Raw genomic sequence first — 22,121 nt, 5'->3', positions numbered from 1 at the left:
CTTGCAGATGTTAGCCCTTCCGCATACAACTCCTCCTCCTCTACTTCCTCCACCTCCTCTTGTGCCACCACCTGACTCCGAATTCTGTTTAACATGTGCTCCAGCATGTAAATCACCGGAATAGTCATGCTGATAATGGCATCGTCAGCACTAAACATCTTCGTCGCCATTTCAAAACTGTGCAGAAGGGTGCATAGGTCCCTGATCTGAGACCACTCCTCCAGCATGATTTGCCCCACCTCTGGATCTCGTTGGCCCAGGCTATACGTCAGAACGTATTGCACCAGGGCTTGTCGGTGCTGCCACAGTCGCTGCAACATGTGCAGAGTTGAATTCCACCGGGTAGGCACATCGCATTTTAGCCGGTGAAGTGGCAGGCCCAACGACTTCTGTAGAGATGTAAGTCGCTGAGCTGCGGGATGCGAACGGCGGAAGTGAGCACACAGCGACCGTGCCCTCTGCAGAAGGCCATCTAGTCTGGGATACTGGGCTAAAAATTGCTGGACAACCAGGTTCAACACGTGAGCCATACAAGGCACGTGTGTGACATTGCCCCGGCGAAGGGCCGCACCCAGGTTTGCAGCATTGTCGCACACGGCCTTCCCTGGTTTCAGGTCCAGTGGAGACAACCATTCATGAAATTGGTTCTCCAGAGCTGACCACAACTCCTCAGCTGTGTGATTCACATTTCCCAGACATTTCAAAGTAAAAACCGCCTGATGACGTTGAGCCCTACTGCCAGCATAGTAAGGAGGTGTGCAGGATCCCTTCTGCGCAGTTAGAAAGCTTGTGGCATGACCAGACAGGCTTTGGGTGCAGGTGGAAGACCGAGAGGAGGTTGAGGAGGCAGAAGCAGTGGAGGAACTTTGACATAAAGAGGATTGACGCACAACTCGTGGGGACGGCAAGACTTGGACAGCAGCCCCTTGTCCTGCTGTCACCATAGTTACCCAGTGCCCAGTCAGCGACATGTAACGCCCCTGTCCATGCCTACTCGTCCAAGTGTCTGTGGTGAAATGCACCCTGTCACACACAGAGTTTCTCAAAGAAGCGGTGATGTTGTGTGTGACATGCTGGTGGAGCGCAGGCACACCTTTCTTTGAGAAGTAGTGCCGACTGGGCATCTGGTACTGGGGCACTGCGACGGACATAAGGTCTCGAAAATCCTCTGTGTCCACCAGGCGGAAAGGCAGCATTTCTGTAGCCAAGAGCTTGCAGATGGTGAAATTCAACCTCTTAGCTTTCTCATGGCTAGGAGGAAATGGTCTTTTACTTGTCCACATCTGAGGGACCGAGGGCTGGCTATTGTGCTTAGACGGGGTTGATAAGGGTGTCCCCGGCAAACTGCCGTTCTGTGAGGAAGATGCAGGCGGACATGTTAGGTTGCCTTGATCCAAAGGTGGTGCTATCGATGTCGGACAGCGCTCAACACCAGTTGGTGTTACCACCTCCAAAGAAAATGATGACCTGCCAATCACGTTGGCTGTTGCGGGTAAAGAGGTGGCAGGTGTGACTGCTGTCCCCCCAGTCACAGAGGATGAAGAGGCCGCGGATGCACAAGATATGGCAGACGGTGGTTGGCCCGGCCGGCTAGGCCGCATTGTAGCACACTGAGCTTCCCACTGCAACTTATGCTTCATGTCCATGTGCCGGTTCATGCATGAAGTACTCAAACTATGTATTTTTTAGCCTCTACTTAGCTTTCGCTGACAAATGTTACAGATAACACGAGTTGGGTCATCTTTATCGATCTGAAAAAATGCCCAGGCTATGCAAGGCTTAGCACCCATGTGACCTGAAGAGCCACCACGACTTGTGGTGAGAGGCAGAGTTGTGTTTGAGGATGCAGTTGTTGACGTGCTTCCAGTACTACGTCTCTGTCCAGGAAGGCGCAACCTGACCTCGTCGTCACTAGCATCTTCCTCCACCTCCTCTGCTGACCTCATCTCTTGGCTGACTGTGGGTTGACAGTAAGTGGGATCTCCAACCTCATCATCATCACCCTGTGCGTTATCACACCCGTCGTCCTCAGAGCCAACCTGTTCCTGCCCTGACAAAAAACTAAAGTTGTCGCTCCAATCAGGTATTTGAGTCTCATCATCGTCTTCCTCATTGTCTCCACCAACAGGAGTTACAGTTTGGGAATGAGGGTCTACATTATGGTCAGAACCTTCTACGTCTGGTCCTGGATCCGACTCATAAAGATTCTGGGCATCAGTGCAGATCATTTCCTCGTCTGGATTCACAGAAGCGCTGGAGTCGACCTCTGATTCCCAGGCTATAGTATGAGTAAACAGCTCTGCAGACTCAACCATCTGTTCTACCTCATACTCAGACGGGCAGCTGGAGATTTGGGAGCTGTGAGGAAGCAAGTGCGATTGGGGTGACACCTTTGAGGACTGGAGTATTTGTGATGTTGAAGTTGATGTGGAGGAGAGCCCACTTAAAGGAGCACTTGATATCCGTTGAAGCACCTGCTGTTTTTGTGCCTCATCTGGAATTTGTAGCGATTGGCGTGGCCGTAAGAAAGGGATCTTATCACATTGTCCGCTAAAAGAAGTAGACATTTTAGTTTGGCTGGAAGATGGTCTTTCTTCTGCAGATGTTACTGTTGCTTTAACACCTACCCCACGGACACAACCTTTTTTCCCCTTCCCAACACGCCTATTCCCCTTTCCACCAGCAGCAGGCCTTTTTCCACTCATTTTGGTGGTTAACTAATTCACAACTCTGGAGTTGTTTGCACAAAAAACAATGGATGGGAACCGAGCAGAGCTGAGTGGCCAAGCTGTGGTATTAGGCCAAAACTATTGGCTGGGTTAGATGCAGAAAAAAATTATATTCAATTTGCAACCTGATGGAGGTCAGTATAGATGGACTAATAGAACAAGTCCCACACACAGCTAGAAGCCCAAATATTTTTTCAGAGGTAGATGCAGAAAAAAATTGTATTCAGCTTGCAACCTGATGGAGGTCAGTATAGATGGACTAATAGAACAAGTCCTACACACAGCTAGAAGCCCAAATATTTTTTCAGAGGTAGATGCAGAAAAAAAATATATTCAGTTTGCAGCCTGATGGAGGTCAGTATAGATGGACTAATAGAGAGAGTCCCACACACTGCTAGAAGGCCAAATATTTTTTCAGAGCTAGATGCAGACAAAAATTATATTCAAGTTTGCAACCTGATGGAGGTCAGTATAGATGGACTAATAGAACAAGTCCCACACACAGCTAGAAGACCAAATATTTTTTCAGAGGTAGATGCAGATAAAAATTATTTTTAATTTGCAACCTGATGGAGGTCAGTATAGATGGACTAATAGAACAAGTCCCACACACAGCTAGAAGCCCAAATATTTTTTCAGAGGTAGATGCAGAAAAAAATTATATTCAGTTTGCAACCTGATGGAAGTCTGTATAGATGGATTAATAGAATAAGTCCCACACACAGCTAGAAGCCCAAATATTTTTTCAGAGGTAGATGCAGAAAAAAATGATATTCAGTTTGCAACCTGATGGAGGTCTGTATAGATGGATTAATAGAACAAGTCCCACACACAGCTAGAAGCCCAATATTTTTTCAGAGGTAGATGCAGAAAAAAAATATATTCAGTTTGCAACCTGATGGAGGTCAGTATAGATGGACTAATAGAGAAAGTCCCACACACTGCTAGAAGGCCAAATATTTTTTCAGAGCTAGATGCAGACAAAAAATTATTTTTAATTTGCAACCTGATGGAGGTCAGTATAGATGGACTAATAGAGAAAGTCCCACACACTGCTAGAAGGCCAAATATTTTTTCAGAGCTAGATGCAGATATAAATTATTTTTAATTTGCAACCTGATGGAGGTCAGTATAGATGGACTAATAGAGAAAGTCCCACACACTGCTAGAAGGCCAAATATTTTTTCAGAGCTAGATGCAGAAAAAAATTATATTCAGTTTGCAACCTGATGGAGGTCAGTATAGATGGACTAATAGAGAAAGTCCCACACACTGCTAGAAGACCAAATATTTTTTCAGAGCTAGATGCAGAAAAAAATTATATTCAATTTGCAACCTGATGGAGGTCAGTATAGATGGACTAATAGAATGATGCTATGCCCAAAAGATTTTACTTCACTAGGTGCAGTAAAAAAATTGGTATTCTATACACAGGTGGTATATCTTGCAACACAGATAGGCTACTCCACTGACTAACACACTCTGCAATAGGCCAAAAAGGATTAGCTTTGCTAGATTCAGCCAAATGCTGTGAAAAAAACTTGCACAGCACTGGCACAGACCTGCCTGGCAAAAACTGATAGGAACTGATGTAACCTAGTCCTGAAAAGGACTGCAATTACAATTAGTCTTTACTCCCACAATCTATCTATCTATTTAAGAGCACAGACCTGCCTGATAAAAGTCGTAGGAAATGCTGTAACCTAGTCCTTAAAAGGACTGCAATCACAACTATTCCCTACTCCAAAGCTATCTGTAGATTTGTGCGAAAATTGGCTTGAAATTAACAAGGTATAGCGCACACAGCAACAGTGGTGCCGTCTAACACGCAGTTGCAGCAGTGAGAAAATGGTGGCGACGGGGAAAATGGCTTGGTCTTATAGGGCAAGGACATGTGACATACACTGCCAATGACACATGCCCTTGCTTGTGTGAAAAAAAGCACTTCGCTCCGTGTGTGCGCTGCTGATAGGCTGACAGATTGCACCTCCCCACTGTAAATGCGGGAAAGAGAAAAAAAAATGGAGATCTTCATTATTCCTGCAGAGATCCATCCCCTGCCCCTCCCCCCACCCCGCTGTACACTCAAACTGCGTATTAACATTAATTTTCATCATTACTGAGAAAAAATCCAGTTATGATTTTGGTGCACGAACAGTTATCGAACATAACCTCGAACAGCCGAATTTTTCTCAAATCGTTCGTGTTCGCCGAACGGCTCGAACACCACCCAAAACAGCTCGAATTTGAGATTGGCGAACAGTTCGAGTCGAACAACGCTCATCTCTACTCACAATCTACAAGGGATGGGTGAGGATATGGTAGGTGAGGGTAGAGCTGGTAGTGCAGCGGTATGGTGGAGCGGTGGTTACTGCAGGTTGTAGGCTTGTCAGAAGAGGTGAGTCTTCAGGTTCCTTTTGAAGGTTTCCACGGTAGGCGAGAGTCTGATATGTTGGGGTAGAGAGTTCCAGAGTAAGGGGGATGTACGGAAGAAATCTTCTATGCGATTGTGGGAAGAGGAGATAAGAGGGAAGTAGAGAAGTAGATCTTGTGAGGATCGGAGGTTGCGTGCAGGTAAGTACCGGGAGACTAGGTCACAGATGTATGGAGGAGACAGGTTGTGGATGGCTTTGTATGCCATGGTTAGGGTTTTGAACTGGAGTTTCTGGGAAATGGGGAGCCAGTGAAGGGATTGACAGACAGGAGAGGCCGGGGAATAGCAGGGGGACAGGTGGATTAGTTGGGCAGCGGAGTTTAGGACAGATTGGAGGGGTGCGAGAGTGTTGGAAGGGAGGCCACAGAGCAGGAGGTTGCAGTAGTCGAGGCGGGAGATGATGAGGGCGTGCACTAGGGTTTTTGCTGATTCATAATTAAGGAATGTGCGGATTCGGGAGATATTTTTGAATTGGATTCGGCAGGAAGTGGAAAGACCTTGGATATGTGGTTTGAAGGAGAGATTAGAGTTCAGGGTTACCCAGAAGCAGCAAGCTTGTGAGACTGAGGATGTAATATGTAAATTTATGTTAAGATAAATGTGTATTTTCAGACAAGAAACTCAATCTTTAGTCAAAGTCGTCATATAAAAATCGAGTAACAATAGCAACGTCCACTGCATAAACTAGAATGCACCCCAGACCTTTAGAAGCTTGCATGCTTTTCTTTAAGGCCACCCATAGGCACATACCTAAGATCCAAGTCCAATAAATAAGAAGGGGATTTTTGTGTTCTAGCACTTACATTTCTTATACAGTAGTGTTCAAAATAATAGCAGTGTGTTCAAAAACATGAGTTAAGCACAAAATCTTTATACTAGTTTTTATTTCCATGCATTGGGAACATTGCACACTGTTTTCTAACTCAAAACATGGAGAAATGTATATAATTTTTAACTACTTTACAGAAAATAACAAAAAATGAACATTGGGCTGTTCTAAAAAAATAGCAGTGTCTGCATTTGTCGTTACAAACTCACAATATGTGCTCTTTTTTTTGGAAGATTTAGCATTCCTGTAAATCACCAACCTAATATTTAGTTGTATACCCACAAATTTTTAGAACATCTATGTTGCATAGAGTCAGAGAAAGCAATCAAAATAGGTCCATATATAAACTATAGTGTCATAATCAAACTTCACTATCAATAATGATACCCATATGAACAGAAATGTGGTAGGGTAATCAAAACAAACACTTCAATAATGGTATTACTGTAATCAATTTTATTGAATCAGTTAAAGGTAACACACATAAAATCAAGGTGCTTCAAATATGAGGGACAGGCTAATATGATGCCCTAAACAGGCCCCGTTTATACGATAACAAAATAACACCCAGTTAATAGTAAGAGATATTCAAAATATTCAAATATAAATGCACAGCAATAATTCCATGTACATATTATAGCTCATGTGGCAATTAATTCTGAAAAGATGCTGGTGCAAAAATGAATATTAAATGGCAGTCTCTATTATCTCAAGTGTACCTACTGTATATCAATAAAAGTGACAATGCATATAGCTCTTGTGGCAATTGGTCCTGAAAAGGTGCCAGTGCATAAATAAGTAGCTCATATGGCAGTCGACCCCTGAGGAAGAGTTAACGAAATACGTGTCGGGGTAGAGGGACGCGTGTATGCCCGGTCCAGCAGCCACAACATAACCCTGGTATCAGTATACCTCTTTCTTAATTACCACTTTGATTACACTACCATGTTTATGGTCATATGGGTATCATTATTGATATTGTTGCATAGAGTCAACCAACTTCTGGCACCAGTGAACTGTTATTCCAGCCCAGGATGCTTTGACTACATCCCACAATTTTTTGGCATCTGTTGGCTTTGCCTTAGAAATGGCATTTTTTATGTCACCCCATAAGTGTTCTATCGGATTAACGTCCGGGGATTGTGCTGGCCAATCCATAACCTATAATAATAATGATTTTTATTTTTATAGCGCCAACATATTCCGCAGCACTTTACAATTTTAGGGGGGACTTATACAGACAAAAAGACGTTACCGAATAAGCATAACTCAGATATTAAAAGGAGTGAGGGCCCTGCTCGCAAGCTTACAGTCTATAAGGAAATAGGGGAGACACAAAAGGTAAAATGTACATATATTGTATAATACAGCCATAATATGCTAAATAGGGTAAGCACATAACACTACATGAACTGGTCGCCAGCCAGTATGTGTACAGTATAGACAGAGGCCAATCAGTGCATGGATGGTATGAAAATGATTGTGAAGAAAATTTTAATATGGGCCAAACTGGGACAGTTAGATAAGGTGATAGGCCAGTCTAAAGAAAAGGGCACGCTTAAAACGGTGGGTATTGGGAAGTCATTAGCAGAACGGCAGGCACGGGTATGGTGTTAGACTGACACGAGGGAGGAGATGTAGAGTGGTGCTGAATCGTGGAGAGCTTTGTGGGTAAGAGTGATAAGTTTATATTGAACTCTTTATTGGATGGACAACCAGTGCAAAGACTGGCACAGGGAAGAGGCATCGGTGTATCGGTTGGTGAGGAATATGATCCTCGCTGCTGCGTTCAGGGCGGATTGGAGAGGGAAAAGTTTAGAAAGAGGGAGACTGATTAGTAATTAGTAACCAATTTTGTTGGACTGGAATCAAGATTTTGCTCGTTTACTGGTGTGTTTAGGGTCATTGTCTTGTTGAAACACCCATCCCAAGGGCATATCCGCGTTTCAGTGTAAGGCAACATGATCTCTTCAAGTATTTTAACCCTTTTACCCCCGAAGGCTGTTTGAACGTTAATGACCTGGCCAATTTTTACAATTCTGACCAGTGTCACTTTATGAGGTAATAACTTCGGAATGCTCAACGAGTCCCACTGATCCTGAGATTGTTTTTTCATGACATATTGTACTTTATGATAGTAGTAAAACCTATTTAATATGACTGGCATTTCTTTGTGAAAAAAAATTGAAATTTGGCAAAAATTTTGAAAAATTCTCAATTTTCAAACTTTGAATTTTCATGCCCTTAAATCAGAGAGATATGTCACACAAAATAGTTATAAATAACATTTCCCACATGTTTACTTTATATCACCACAATTTTGGAATCAAAATTTTTTTTTTGTTCGGAAGTTATAAGGGTTAAAAGTTGACCAGCAATTTCTCATTTTTCAAATTTGCAAAACCAATTTTTTAGGGACCACATCACATTTAAGTGACTTTGAGAGGCCTTTATGACAGAAAAAACCCCAAAAGTGACACCATTCTAAAAACTGCACCCCTTAAGGTGCTCAAAACCACATTCAAGAAGTTTGTTAACCCTTCAGGTGCTTCACAGGAATTTTTGGAATGTGGAAGAAAACAATGAACATTTAACTTTTTTTCACAAACATTTTACTTTAGACCCAATTTTTTTTATTTTTGCAAGGGTAACAGGAATGAATGGACCCCAAAATGTGTTGTACAATTTCTCCTGAGCACGCCAATACCCCATATATGGGAGAAAGCCACTGTTAGGGTGTACGGCATGGTTTGGAAGGAAAGGAGCGCCATTTGAGTTTTTTAATGTAAAATTTGCTTGAAAAATTTGGAGAACCCCTGATTGTGCCTAAACAGTGGAAAACCCACACAAGTGACACCATTTTGGAAACTAGACCCCTCAAGGAACTTATCTAGATGTGTGGTGAGCACCTTGACCACCCAAGTGCTTCTCAGAAGTTTATAACGATGAGCCGTAAAAATAAAATTTTCACATTTTTCCAACAAAAATGTTTTTCAGCCCCAAATTTAGCATTTTCATAAGGGTAAGAGGAGAAAATGCATCAAACCATTTATTGTGCAGTTTCTCCAAAATTTGTCACTTAATTTTTGCTGAATATAGAAATACCCCATATGTTGCTATACAGTACTACTTCGCCACACGGTGAAACTCAGGGGGGATGGCGCTCTTTGCCTCCTGGAGCGCAGATTTTCCTAGAATAGTATGCAGACTCCATATACAGAGACCCTAAGTGCTAGAAGAGCAGAAGCCCCGCTCAAGTGACCCCATTTTGGAAATTATACCCCCTTGGGAATTTATCTACAGGTGTGGTGAAGATTTTAACTACATGGTTGTTTTCCAGAAACAAGCAGCAGTGGATGTTGCTGAGTGAAAATTGCTGTTGTAGTGACCAGTACGTTATGCCCAGCTCTTGCTTCTTAGCCAGGCTCTCATCGCTACAGAAATGCCAAACATATGAACGCTAACTGTGGTTTAAGCACACTGTGGGGCTCAAAAGGGAGGTGGGCATTTGTAATTGGGAGCACAGAATTTGGTGAATTTCTTTTGGGGGGCAAGGGCCATTTTGCTTTTCCGGAGCCTTTGTGCTACTAGTAACATGGAAGCCCCTTATATTTCCATTAACAGATGACGGAGCTGAGGGAGGACTTGTTTTTTTTGTGGATCGAGTCAAAGCTTTTACTGTGATCCAAAATGTTATGTAAAATGTTTCCATTTATCCTGTGCTCTACATTGAGCACTGATATCGGGGTTTCCATTTAAATCTCCGAGTGACCTAATTCAGATGAAACCCCCGAGGGATCCATTCCCTATAATGAGGCAGCAGAGTTACTCTGGACTCCATCTGGCCTCTGTTTAGTGGTGTCCTTTTTTCCAGAGGTTCACAAAACTGTGGCCGATGGCTCTTTTATGCATGCCTAATAAAAAGACGGACACAATGGGATCACAGGCCAGACGGCATTCACAGTGCCTCCATCTGCCTCATTAAAGGGAATCTTCCGCCGGGAGTTCCGTCTGAATCACGTATTTCAGAGAGATTTACACGGAAATCCTGGTGTAAGCGTTCAGCGCAGAGGGCAGGATAAATGTGAGCCGAGCCATACTGCAATCTTTGGGAGGCAGAATGAACAAATCAGCAGCAGGTGCAGAATTGGTTTTATTTATTTTTTACGCCGTTCCTCGTGCGGTATAAGTGATTAAACGACTTTATTCTTTGGGTCGGTGCGATTACAGCGATACCAGATTTATATCAGGTTTTTATGATAGGCTGCTTTCACACACTAAAAACGCTTTTTTATTTTTTCTCAAAAACTAGTTTTTGCATCGCCATATTTAGAGAGCTATAATTTTTCTATATTTTGGCCGAGTCATGCAAGGGCTTGTTTTTTGCGGGACAAGTTGTGGTTTTTATTGGTACCATTTTCAAGCATGTGACATTTTTTGATCGCTTTCTATTCCGATTTTTGGAAGGCAGAATAAACAAAGACCCACAATTCAGGAATTGTTTGTCCGTGTGTGGTAAAACGGATAAGGCAGCTTTATTCTTCGGGTCAGTACATTTACAGCGATACTACATTTATATAGTTTTTTTTATGTTTTGGCGCTTTTACATAATAAAAACTATTTAATAGAAAAAAAAATTTTTTTTGCATCGCTTAATTTTGAGAACTATAACTTTTTTATTTTTCTGCTGATGGAGCTGTATGATGGCTTATTTTTTGAGAGACAAGATGACATTTTCAGCAGTATCATTTTTATTTACATTCATCTTTTTGATCACGTTTTATTGATCTTTTTGTTCGGCGGTATGATGATAAAGCACTGTTTTTTGGTTCGTTTTTTTTACCGTGTTTACTAAAGGGGTTATCTAGTGGCACATTTTATAGGCCAAGTCGTTCCCGACGCGGTGATACCAAATGTGTACTTTTATTGTTTCTTTTTTTCAGAACAATATTTATTTCTGGGTACAATATATATCCACATTTTTAAAAAAATATTTTTACACCTTTTTTTTACTTTTTTACTTCGTCCCACTATTGGACTTTCACTTTCTGCAGTCTGATCACTGCAAAAAAGGTACAGCAGCAGTGGAGGATCACTGCTATACCTTATAGCTGTCAGCCCTGCAGACACAAGATAGTTAGATCATGCACTATGCATGATCTAAGTACCTTGGCTAGTGCCTGGTGACTCGGATGTCGTCATGTTGACATCAGGTCATCATGGCAACTATCGGGACCAGGCAATGATCGCGGGGTCTCCGATCCAAGAGCAGAGGGGTTTTTGTCCCTCTGCTTGCTCGCTAAATCCTGCAATTGCAGCGATCACAGCATTTAGGGGATTAGAGTGCCGGAAGCAGTGCGGGCACCACTCCTGGCACTGAGTGGCGGGTGTCAGCTGTCAAAATCAGAGGCTATGCGGGCACGATTGCCAAGACGTATCTATACGTACCTGATCATTAAGGCCCAGGCCACAGGGAAACACGTCTCGCATCAGAAAGGGGTTAATACATGCAAACTGGTCCATGATCATTGGTATGCGGTAAATAGGTCCAGCACCATAGTAAGAGAAACATGCCCATATCATGATGCTTGCACTACCATGCTTCACTGTCTTCAGAGTGTACTCTGGCTTGAATGCAGAGTTTGGGGGTCGTCTGATGAACTGTCTGCGGCCCTTGGACCCAAAAAGATCAATTTTACTTTCATCAGTCCACAAAATGTTTCTCCATTTCTCTTTAGGCCAGTTGATGTGTTCTTTGTATCCGCTTCAGTACATGTCTTTTTTTTTTTTTTCTTTTAACAGTGGGACTTTGCGGGGACTTTTTGCTAAGAGATTAGCTTCACACAGGTGTCTTCTCACTGTCACAGTACTCACAGATAACTTGAGACTGTCTTTGATCCTGGAGCTGATCATTGGCTGAGTCTTTGCCATTCTGGCTATTCTTCGATCCATTTGAATGGTAGTCTTCAGTTTTCTTCCACATCTCTCTGGTTTTGCTTTCCATCTTAAAGCATTGGAGATCATTTTAGCTGAACAGCCTATTATTGTCTGCACGTCTTTATAAGTTGTACCCTCTCCAATCAACTTTTTAATCAAAGTACATTGTTCTTCTGAACAAAGTCTCAAATAACCCATATTTTTCAGGCTTTCAAGGAGAAATGCATGTACAACATGTGCTGGCTTCACCCTTAAATAAGGGCCACCTGATTCACACTTGTTTCTTTACAGAATGATTGACCTTACTAATTGACCTCCACACTGCTATTATTTTGAACACACCCCTTTCAATTAATTATTCAAATACACAGACTCAAAAACATGCAGATCATGAATGCTGAGTCTGTTGGTTTTCTTAGAATCTACTGCACCAACTGGTAAATAGTTTGACATGCGGTAATATAATTTATACCATACACAGTGATTAATCTGGTTAGTCATATTGGACTGCTATTATTTTGAGACTACTGTACATTTATTGATGTGCATCGATGATGCATAAGATATCTCACCTTCTCTTCCCCTATACCCACAGACCCTGAGCCTAGAGCCCAAAGGCAGATTTTACAGGTATTTAATGTTTATGTACTCATGGAAAAGCTCTTCAAATTGCATCAGACAATTATTAAACAATCTTGCTGTGGGAAATTGATATATTCATTTATCTCTAATATACAGTACAGACCAAAAGTTTGGACACACCTTCTCATTTAAAGATTTTTCTGTATTTTCATGACTATGAAAATTGTACATTCACACTGAAGGCATCAAAACTATGAATTAACACATGTGGAATTATATACTTAACAAAAAAGTGTGAAACAACTGAAAATATGTCTTATATTCTAGGTTCTTCAAAGTAGCCATCTTTTGCTTTGATGACTGCTTTGCACACTCTTGGCATTCTCTTGATGAGCTTCAAGAGGTAGTCACCGGAAATGGTCTTCCAACAATCTTGAAGGAGTTCCCAGAGATGCTTAGCACTTGTTGGCCCTTTTGCCTTCACTCTGCTGTCCAGCTCACCCCAAACCATCTCGATTGGGTTCAGGTCTGGTGACTGTGGAGGCCAGGTCATCTGGCGTAGAACCACATCACTCTCCTTGGTCAAATAGCCCTTACACAGCCTGGAGGTGTGTTTGGGGTTACTGTCCTGTTGAAAAATAAATGATAGTCCAACTAAACGCAAACCGGATGGAATAGCATGCCGCTGCAAGATGCTGTGGTACCCATGCTGGTTCAGTATGCCTTCAATTTTGAATAAATCCCCAACAGTGTCACCAGCAAAGCACCCCCACACCATCACACCTCCTCCTCCATGCTTCACGGTGGGAACCAGGCATGTAGAGTCCATCTGTTCACCTTTTCTGCGTCGCACAAAGACACGGTGGTTGGAACCAAAGATCTCAAATTTGGACTCATCAGACCAAAGCACAGATTTCCACTGGTCTAATGTCCATTCCTTGTGTTCTTTAGCCCAAACAAGTCTCTTCTGCTTGTTGCCTGTCCTTAGCAGTGGTTTCCTGGCAGCTATTTTACCATGAAGGCCTGCTGCACAAAGTCTCCTCTTAACAGTTGTTGTAGAGATGTGTCTGCTGCTAGAACTGTGTGTGGCATTGACCTGGTCTCTAATCTGAGCTGCTGTTAACCTGCGATTTCTGAGGCTGGTGTCTCGGATAAACTTATCCTCAGAAGCAGAGGTGACTCTTGGTCTTCCTTTCCTGGGGCGGTCCTCATGTGAGCCAGTTTCTTCGTAGCGCTTTATGGTTTTTGCAACTGCACTTGGGGACACCTTAAAAGTTTGCCCAATTTTCCGGACTGACTGACCTTCATTTCTTAAAGTAATGATGGCCACTTGTTTTTCTTTACTTAGAATTTGTATTATGGCAAGAAAAAAGCAGCTAACAGTCTATTCAGTAGGACTATCAGCTGTGTATCCACCTGACTTCTGCACAACACAACTGATGGTCCCAACCCCATTTATAAGGCAAGAAATCCGACTTATTAAACCGGACAGGGCACACCTGTGAAGTGAAAACCATTTCCGGTGACTACCACTTGAAGCTCATCAAGAGAATGGCAAGAGTGTGTAAAGCAGTCATCAAAGCAAAAAGGTGGCTACTTTGAAGAACCAAGAATATAAGACATATTTTCAGTTGTTTCACACTTTTTTGTTAAGTATATAATTCCACATGTGTTAATTCATAGTTTTGATGCTTTCAGTGTGAATGTACAATTTTCATAGTCATGAAAATACAGAAAAATCTTTAAGTGAGAAGGTGTGTCCAAACTTTTGGTCTGTACTGTAAGTCAAACTAACAATAAAATTATTTATAATACAATTTGAGCCATATAAAAAATCTGTGATTTACATTATTTCCTAAATAAACTCTGGTACCATGGACTTAAAAGCAGTGGTGCTGGAACTCTGTGCAATCAAGTAAAACATCTAATGTGATTCCAAACTCAAAACTAATAAAAATGAAAGCTTTCCAATCCACTTCATCCCAATGGATTCAGAAATACAATGTGTTTGGGAACCAGTTTAATAGTATAGAATAGATGGAGAGGATCAGGTAAAGTTTGCCATCACATCATGCATCACGTCTATGGGTGCCATCTTGGTGTTAGCTAATACAATTGTCTATATTGGGGAAGTGCTTTTCTACACAAATCGAGGCCCATAATTATATATATTTATAAAAAATGCATTGTAACATGATCTGTGCTGTATCATTTATTTTTTTCATTGAAAATCAAATTGTGACTTAAATTAGTGCAAAAACTCCCTAATTTGCCGGAGATTGTTACACGTTTTGCAGAAATTTTTCTTATAAAATATGGCAAACCTAGTGCTTCCCACAGAAAAAAAACCCATAGCATTTTACAGTACTAGAAAAGTGAATGAGATTTCTGAAATCTCATTCACACACTGCTTTTTTTCCTTGCGAATTTGAACCCTCAGGCTAAGTGCACACGGTCAGGAGCCGCTGCGGGTTTGAAGCTGTGTGTTTATGCAGTGTCAAACCCGCAGCGGCCAGATGTTACAGGATAGTGGATGGGATTTCTAGAATGTCCACTATGCGTCTCCATGCACCTGCGGATCACCCACGGACACGAACATGCAGCACATCTTTCAGCATGTCAGTTTCTCTTGCGGGTTCGCATGTGGACTTTCCCCATAGACTAACATCTACGAGGAAACTCTGCATGTGAAAAAAAAATTGTGCCGCTCATTTGCATAAAATGAGGGCGGAAGACGCCCGGCTATCCCGCAACGTCGGGGCTGCAGGCGGCTCCTGACCGTGGGCACATACCCTCAAAGTGTTTTTTTCAAACTTGCAGCATGTCAGTTCTTTCAACATTTTTCTACCATTCAGATGAATGGGGAAAAAAAATTAAAAGTAAAAAAGCAACAAAAGCATGAGAATTTTACACAGCGTTTTTGCTGCAGAAAGATCTGCTGCAAATACTCAACATGTGATACCCCCTAGCTTCATCCATCAGACTGCGGAACTATGAACTGTAAAGTGCGAGATTAACTGCTCCATAGAATGCATTTCACATTGCCATGTGCTCTACACCACTCTGGCCAACGCTTGGCATTGCGCGTGATAATTTCAGGCTTGTGTGCAGCTGCTCGGCATGGAAATCTAATCCTTTACGCTCTACATTAATAGTTCTTGGACAAAGTGTTGCAATGGGGATAGATGGCTGTTAGCTGCTACTGCAAAAGGTGGCACTCGTGTGAGCTTGTGTGGTCTACTGTTTCCCAGCTGAGCAGCTAGTGTTCCTCAGTGTTGCACAAGAGTAGCTCCAATAGCTTGATAGATTCTCTCCTAGTCCACCATTCTGTATATCTACCACCAGGATGACCCTCTTTGCTTTATTAATTAAAAAAAAAAATCTAAAAACATTAGCATTATTATCAAAGTATAACCATTTTTTAAGGAGTTATTCAGGCTCAATATAAACTTCTGCAATCATTGCAAATAGCTGAATCCTGACAAAGTGCAGTACACACAGTCAGGATTTTCTTTTATTTCCAACTTGGTCAGAAGACCATAAGTATGTGATTTGTATACTTGTGGTCACGTGCCAAGGACTTCTCATCAGCTACTCTCAATGCCCTATTGAGAAAAGCGTATGAGAAGCTAGTTGGCACATAACGGTAAGTATGCAAATCACATACTTGCAGTCTTGTGACCACCTGCTCAAGCTGGAAATAGAGGGGAATCCTGACAATGTGCATATTGCACAGAATCCAGCAATTCAGTGTCACATGGAGTGACCCCTAGAGAAGGCCAGCTAGTACTGCCGAAATTAGTGGGGCTAATTTTTTCCACCTGGATTGTTTTAAATTTCCAGGACTGCTATTTATAATGAAATATGACTTTTCTTCTTTTACTCTTCCGCTTTTTAGTTCATGCCATTGTGGTTATGACTGGGTCGTCTTGTTGGGGCTGTTGCTCCTACATAATTGGTAGCTCCTGGTGAGGTTTTTTTTTTAACTTCAATTTAAAAGGAAAAAGACTGTCAGACTGTCCTTTTGAAAGAATTGTGTGCCTGAGGAAAGGACCCGTGGTCTAGACTTATATAGCGGTTGGAACCTTAGCCCACAAAAGAAAATGAAATGAGACTGTGTCTTGCTGTAGTGTAAATCTATTTTGATCTCACAAGGAGTCAAAAACAGATCTTGTCCAACATTTCGACCGGGAACGGTCTTGGTCAAGGACATCTATTGCGGATGCAGGTAAGCAGAATTCCAGTAGAGCAATAACGCAAAACGTAAGATCTCTCATGTCAAGGAGGACCTTCATGGAGCAGGTACAGGAAATGTGGCAAGCAGGGTGTAAGTCGTTTGACTTCATTTTAGTCAGATACCGTTGTGTATTATTCACACTTGTTTTTTAAATGATTTTAATTCCTTGGCGGTCTATGATTGAATGAAGATCCTTTGACATTGTATATATTTACAAAGTGACTGCAAAAATGCAAGTTGAGGGTGGACCACTGAATGAAAAAAAGTGCATTAACCCTGTGTGTCACGCCTATTTAAAAACATAATAATTTAAAAGACCAGGAAGATTATTTTGTATAAATTACATAAAAGATTATTCAGTAGGTAATTTTTAGCTTGAGATAGGATAACTGTAGGGGCGATGATATTTTAATGCATCTTTGCATATTACTATGCAGCTTACAGTATCCATTCTTTTGTTCCTAACAAGTAATTGGATTTGAATCAGCTGTAAAGGGAATCTGTCACTAAGTTTTTGCTTACCATGTGAGAGAAGCATGATGTAGGGGCTGAGACCCTGATTCCATCGATGTATCACTTTACTGGGCTGCTTGCTGCAGCTTTGATTAAATGCCTGTTTTCTCTGCTGCAGATCTACCAGTTCTCTCAATGCTGAGCTGTGTATAACCCCGCCCTCACCACTAATTGACAGCTGTGTACATTGTGCATAGGCAGAAAGCTACCAATCAGTGGTGGGGCGGGGTTAAACAGCACTCATGAATATGGAGGACTACTTGACGGCATGTTTACTGGTCCTCTAGAGATACAATCTCAGTTTTATGAGCAGGTAATTATCTAAACTACTGCAAGCAGCCCAGTAAGTAACATCACTGGCATCAAGGTCTCGGCCCCTAAATTATGCTGCTCTCAGATTGGGAGGTAAAAACTTGGTGACAGATTCCCTTTAAATGGGGTTGGCTACTGCTAGACTGGATAGAACAATTACTTAGAACCTGGCCCACTCTGGGTACTCTGGTGTGCCAGTCCATCCCTCGCCACTAAAGAGGAGAAAGAGCACAAATATCACTAGTTCTGGGCTGTGCATGATACCTAACTGAACTCCTCACTCACTAAAATCCTCCTGCTGTCCCCTATAGTCTAATCACACGTGAGGCACAGTATGATAATCATTTATAATCTCACAATGCCTATACTTGATAGTTTATTGTATTTTTCTGCAATGCTTTCATAGCACCAGCCTTTTGTCTGTTCATACAAAGTGGCTTTTGTACTCATTCCAAAAAGAGGTGCTAGTTTTATGAATTAACTTCAGAATCATAATCAAATCAATTGAAAGTGATTTTTCCTACTGGAAAGCGCACAGCTCTGAGAATTGTGATAAATAGGTTATTGTTCTCCTTGGGTTTTCACACAAGTATTGCCTGATTGTTATCACGTGAAATAATAAACACAAAAAAGCTGAATAATAAAAAGCAGATGTTCCCCCAATCTACAAAAGCAGCAAAGGAATTTGGACTTTTGGACAACTGACCTAGGTTGATTGCAAAATGCTTTATTTTTAGAATGATCTTTAGGAGGAATGAATAATACAGAATTGAAGAGCATACCTGAGTGCCCCACTACATCCAGCCTCTTATTAAACCCTAGAATCCAATGCTCATATAATATAAGGCTCCATATTCTGGGTGCAATACGTAGGGTGCTACACTCCATTACACTGTGTGCAGAATTATTAGGCAAGTTGTATTTTAGAGGATTATTTTTATTATTGATCAACAACTATGTTCTCAATCAACCCAAAAGACTCATAAATATCCAAGCTTAATATTTTTGGAAGTTGGAGTGGGTTTTTTTTAGATTTGGCTATCTTAGCAGGATATCTGTTTGTGCAGGTAACTATTACTGTGCAGAATTATTAGGCAACTTAATAAAAACCAAATATAATCCCATCTCACTTGTTTATTTTCACCAGGTAAACCAATATCAGTGCACAAAATTTAGAAGTAAACATTTCTGACATGCGAAAACAAAAACCCAAAAAAATTAGTGATCAATATAGCCACCTTTCTTTATGATGACACTCAACAGCCTTCCTTCCATAGATTCTGTCAGTTGCTTGATCTGTTTTCGATCACATTGCGTGCAGCAGCCACCACAGCCTCCCAGACACTGTTCCGAGAGGTGTACTGTTTTCCCTCCCTGTAGAGCTCACATTTTATGATGGACCACAGGTTCTCTATGGGGTTCAGATCAGGTGAACAAGGGGGCCATGTCATTATTTTTTCTTCTTCTAGACCTTTACTGACCAGCCACGCTGTGGAGTAGTTGGATGCATGTGATGGAGCATTGTCCTGCATGAAAATCATGTTTTTCTTGAACGATACCGACTTCTTCCTGTACCACTGCTTGAAGAAGTTGTCTTCCAGAAACTGGCAGTAGGTCTGGGAGTTGAGCTTCACTCCACTCTCAACCGGAAAGGTCCCACAAGTACATCTTTGATGATACCAGCCCATACCAGTACCCCACCTCCACCTTGCTGGCGTCTGAGTCGGAGTGGAGCTCTCTGCCCTTTACTGATCCAGCCTCTGGCCCATCCATCTGGCCCATCAAGAGTCACTCTCATTTCATCAGTCCATAAAACCTTTGAAAAATCAGTCTTAAGATATTTCTTGGCCCATTCTTGACGTTTTATCTTATGTTTCTTGTTCAAAGGTGGTCGTTTTCCAGCCTTCCTTACCTTGGCCATGTCCCTGAGTATCGCACACCTTGTGCTTTTTGATACTCCAGTAACGTTGCAGGTCTGAAATATGGCAAAACTGGTGGCGAATGGCATCTTGGCAGCTTCACGCTTGATTTTCCTCAATTCATGGACAGTTATTTTGCGCCTTTTTTGGCCAACAAGCTTCTTGCGACCCTGTTGGCTATTTGCCATGAAACGCTTGATTGTTCAGTGATCACGCTTCAAAATTCTGCACACAGTGTATATTCGGGGAGCAGCAGGAAACCTGTTACTTCCCCGTTCTGTGTGTGTAATGGAGGGGGCAAGAACAGGGGGAATTATCAGAGCCTGTTCTGTCATCTCTAACCTCTGTAAAACCATCTAACTCCGGGAAGTAATTTAGGAAGTTTTCTTTTGTTATATCAGCCCCCTTAGAAATACCGTAACAAAATAACAGAAATTAAAGAATTCCTCAGTTGTCCCTTTTTTTTCACCTTTGGAGGGGTGTGTGTGTGTGTGTGTGTGTGTGTGTGTGTGTGGGGGGGGGGGGAGTCTCATTTATTTTGACTAAAGTGTAAGAACTCATTTCATCACCCCCTACATCATCACTCATCAATGCTGTGACTCAAATGTAAACTTTTTACTGGAGCATGCAGTTTTTTATTCTCTTCAGCTCTGCGAGTATGTGTAGACCCGTGCAAGTGGGAATAGGTATAAGTGGCACAGATTAATATTTTAGTCATGTGTTTTCAGCAAAGAGTATTCAGAATATACTGAAGGGATTGACTACAGGCCATTTTTTTTTTATTTAAATGCATGTATTTTGGGCAAAAAACTCACTTTTTGCAATTGGATTTTATTTAAAATGCTGCACCATTTGCCTTTTATAGCCTCCGTGTTCTTTGTTGCAGTGTGTATTGATGGCTGCAAACTTTGTCTGGGCTTAGTAATTATCTGTCACAGAGCACATCGAAAGAGAAATGTGTAGGGAAACAGTTTGTAAAAGCCACATGCTGCAAAATGTTTAGTGCAACCCCACTGCAAAAAAGATTTTCAGCCCCATATATCCCTAGGGGTGGACTACCCCTAAAAGATCGGCTTTTAACTACAAACATGATATTTTATGCATAAAGGGTGAAGTGCTTTTTTTGGCATTTTCATAATGTACCAGACCACTTTCAGAAAGTGCAAGGCTACTGAAAATAGATCTATCTATATTTTGTGTGTTTTAGAACTTAGGTTTTGTCAAAATTGTCATGGCATTATGGCAGTGAAAGCACTATAATGCTTTTCTTTTGTAGTTTATGATTGGTCTGATTCTACAGTATTAAAATCGGATGGAAATGTGTTATGTACAATATTTTAAAATTTGACACATACATATATTAAAGTGTATACATGACTGAACTTTACTCAATATGATGTAATGAGCCGCTGTCTAAGGGCTCTTTCACACGTCAGTGTTTCCGGTCCCTATGGTGACACTTACTGGAGACACTGACACATATAGACCCATTCAAATGTCAAGTGTGTTTCCACCCTCTTCACATGTCAAGTGTGTTTCCACGTATCGTGTGTCAGTGTGATCCACACAAAGACATGTCCGTTTTTTGCCGGCAGCACGGATCAAATGGACCCATTCAAGTCAATGAGTTAGTGTAAACACATACCCCACACGGATGCCATCCGTGTGACATGGACCGGCGCCTGGGAAACCCTGTACAGTTAGCGCTGTTCCCAAGTGCCGGGTGCTGAACGCTGTCCTCATCTTTGTCCCCTGCTGGCGCTGCGATCAGCACCAGCAGGAACAATTTTGAGAGTAGTTGTGTCTGCTCCTGCAGTGTCCAACTATAAAAATAAGAATAAAATAAAAAAAAAATCCTTATACTCACCTGTCCTAAGTGTCCCCCACTGTAATCCATGCAACCGATCACGCTGACAAGCTAGGGAGAATGACTTCCGGATCTGCGCTCAGTGAGTGACAGGCCACCGCTCCCTTCAACGAGACATTTTCCCGGCTCCTCGGCGTGAGCGGTCTCATGGATTACAGCGGGGGACACCTAGAGCAGATGAGAATAAGATATATATTTTTTTATTTTATTCTTATTTTTACAGTTTGACACTGTGGGAGCAGACACTACTACTCTCCCCATTGTCCCTGCTGGTGCTGAATGCAGTGCTAGCAGGGGACAATGATGAGGGAGGCGTTCAGCCCCCGACACTTGAGAACAGTGCGAACTGTACCACTGATTCCCAGGCGCCGGTACGTGTGCTCCTGATGCGCCACACGTGCACATGGACATCTCCGGTACTGTTTTTTCCCAGTATTGGAAATATCAGGACATATGAAAGAGCCCTAATATATAGAATACAATAATGCACTTGGAAGATATGCACAGAAAATAGTTGCTAATGATTCTGATACTTCCAACATTTCTGTTTAAAGCAGTTTTCTACTACTATTCAACCCCATTTCATATGTCCTAACTCTTCATAGCAATCACATTTGCAATGTACTTTCATTACCTGCACTTCTTCTATGAACGCATATCTGTGGGTCACATTATAATCCTGTGCTGACATGCAGGCACTACTTTCCTGTCTGTTACATCCAATCTGTCTCGTATCTGGGCAAGGAATATGGATGGAGAGAG

The 22,121-nt window shown here is 41.9% G+C and overlaps 1 protein-coding gene across 1 annotated transcript in view; it reads right to left on the bottom strand.

Annotated features, from left to right (window-relative positions):
- The window catches only part of ITGA9 (integrin subunit alpha 9), a 636,829-nt gene extending 614,708 nt beyond the window's left edge, over positions 1–22,121 (bottom strand). The window contains exon 1 of the mRNA XM_073678319.1: positions 21,994–22,121. The gene's annotated coding sequence lies outside the window, so the exon portion shown is untranslated. The remainder of the gene's footprint in view (positions 1–21,993) is intronic.

The sequence above is a fragment of the Phyllobates terribilis genome, unplaced genomic scaffold, assembly GCF_046119375.1.
Source record: "Phyllobates terribilis strain yellow unplaced genomic scaffold, ASM4611937v1 Scaffold_4__5_contigs__length_816908805, whole genome shotgun sequence".
Taxonomy (NCBI): domain Eukaryota; kingdom Metazoa; phylum Chordata; class Amphibia; order Anura; family Dendrobatidae; genus Phyllobates; species Phyllobates terribilis.
This window is presented reverse-complemented; position numbering and strand designations above follow the sequence as displayed.